Source organism: Plecotus auritus, assembly GCF_963455305.1.
Source record: "Plecotus auritus genome assembly, chromosome: 5".
Lineage (NCBI taxonomy): Eukaryota > Metazoa > Chordata > Mammalia > Chiroptera > Vespertilionidae > Plecotus > Plecotus auritus.
The window spans coordinates 107,099,019-107,101,203 of record NC_137776.1 but is presented as its reverse complement, the minus strand read 5'-3'; the positions used below and the strand labels follow the sequence as shown (position 1 = coordinate 107,101,203).

At 40.7% G+C, this 2,185-nt stretch overlaps 1 pseudogene across 1 annotated transcript; it reads right to left on the bottom strand.

The window, feature by feature from the left end:
• Nucleotides 1-1,309: 1,309 nt before the first annotated feature.
• On the bottom strand, nt 1,310-1,652 carry LOC308248521 (large ribosomal subunit protein eL42-like; annotated as a pseudogene). The gene has a single exon. The product of its transcript is annotated as a large ribosomal subunit protein eL42-like (transcript).
• Between the last annotated feature and the right edge of the window lie 533 nt (nt 1,653-2,185).

Sequence of the window (2,185 nt, the reverse complement as noted above, 5' to 3'; positions counted from 1 at the left end):
ATTCTTGAATCAGTCACTGGTAGGCTTATGCTAATCAGTCCAACTCTGGGATCAGATTCCTTCAATCACAAGGGCTGCATAAGGAGGGGGGTCAATACCTCAACAAAACTGAGATTCTGTTAGTAAAGATGAAGGGGAGAATGAATTCTGGCATGACAACCAATGATATCCACCTCTACTTATTATGCTCTGAAAAATTGCCTTGCTTTTTTCTTTTCTTTTCTTTTTTTTTTTTTATAAATCTTTATTGTTCAGATTATTACAGGTGTTCCTCTTTTTTTTCCCCCATAGCTCCCCTCCACCTGATTCCCCACCCCACCCCATGCCCTTACCCCCTGCCACTGACTTCATCCATAGGTGTAAGATTTTTGTCCAGTCTCTTCCCGCACCCCTCACACCCCCTACCCCCTGAGAATTGTCAGTCCACTCCCTTTCTATGTCCCTGATTCTATTATATTCACCAGTCCATTCTGTTCTTCAGATTTTTTATTCACTTGATTTTTAGATTCACTTGTTGGTAGGTATGTATTTGATGTCATTTTGTTGTTCATAATTTTTATCTTTACCTTTCTCTTCTTCTTCCTCTTCTTAAAGAATACCCTTCAGCATTTCATGTAATCCTGGTTTGGTGGTGATTAACTCCTTTAGCTTTTTCTTATCTGTGAAGCTCTTTATCTGACCTTCAATTCTGAATGATAACTTTGCTGGGTAGAGTAATCTTGGTTGTAGGTTCTTGCTGTTCATCACTTTGAATATTTCTTGCCACTCCCTTCTGGCCTGCATAGTTTCTGCCGAGAAATCAGCTGACAGTCATATGGGTACTCCCTTGTAGGTAACTAACCGTTTTTCTCTTGCTGCTTTCAAGATTCTCTCTTTGTCTTTTGCCCTTGGCATTGTAATTATGATGTGTCTTGGTGTGGTCCTCTTTGGATTCCTCTTGTACGGGGTTCTGTGCGCTTCCTGAACTTGTAAGTCTATTTCTTTCACCAGGTAAAGAAAGTTTTCTGTCATTATTTCTTCTAATAGGTTTTCAATATTTTGCTCTCTCTCTTCTTCTGGCACCCCAAAAATTCAGATGTTGGTAAGCTTAAAGTTGTCCCAGAGGCTCCTTACACTACCTTCATATTTTTGGATTCTTTTTTTTTTTTTTTTCTGGTTGGGTGTTTTTTGTTTTCTCATATTTTACATCTTTGGTTTGATTCTTGGGGTACGTTGATCTACAGTTGAGTTTCTGTATATTATTATTATTTTTTTTTGAAGTGAACATATCAAGATTTTATTGTCATATAATAAAACAAAATATGACGCTCTAGAACTGGATCACTTGACCCTTTCTCTTCTTATCTCCTCCCAGTTCAAAATGCTTACATCTCTTAATAGCCAGCATTCTCTTAGATCTGCAGTTAGGCTCAACGCATTCAAGCCTCAGCACAATCTTCTTTGTAGTTTTAGCCTTTTTTCAGAAAATAGGCTTAGTCTGCCCACCATAGCCACTTTGCTTCCTGTCATAACGCCGCTTTCCCTGCGCATACAGAGAATCCTTGCCTTTCTTGTATTGTGTTACTTTGTGGGGTTGATGCTTGCCACACTTCTTACAGAAAGTTTGGCGGGTTTTAGGAACGTTCGCCATGTTTGCGAGCGCTATCAGCAGTGAAAGGACAGTTTCTGTATATTCTTTATTTTAGACAGTGTATGCTTAATTTCTGACTGGTCCTTTTCCATTTTTTTGGCATTCTCATTAAGGTCCTTGAAGGTCTCACTAAGCTCCTTGGAGGTCTCATCAAGTTTCTCGGCGGTTTTTAGAAGATTCTTGAGTAACCTTATAAATGTGGTTCTGAAATCTATGTCGTCCAGTAGTTTGCTTTCCTCCATTTCTTTCATTTGTGACATGTTTCTTTGTCTCCGCATTTTGCTGCTTCTCTGTGTTGATGGAGTGGCTTCGTGTGGTAGGTGACCTATAGGGGCCAGTAGCTCAGCCTCCCCAGTCACCTGAGGTGGACGTCTTGGTACACCCCTTTGTGGGCTGAGTGCAAAGTCTTGGTGTAGTTAAGCCTTGATTGCAGTTGGTACACTGGGAGGAATTGACCTCCAGGCCAATTGGCTGTGAGGACCTGCTGTGTCTATAATGGAAGAACTGCTGTGCTGGAGATAGGCTTATGGTGCAGGACTTGTTTCAGTGGGGCTT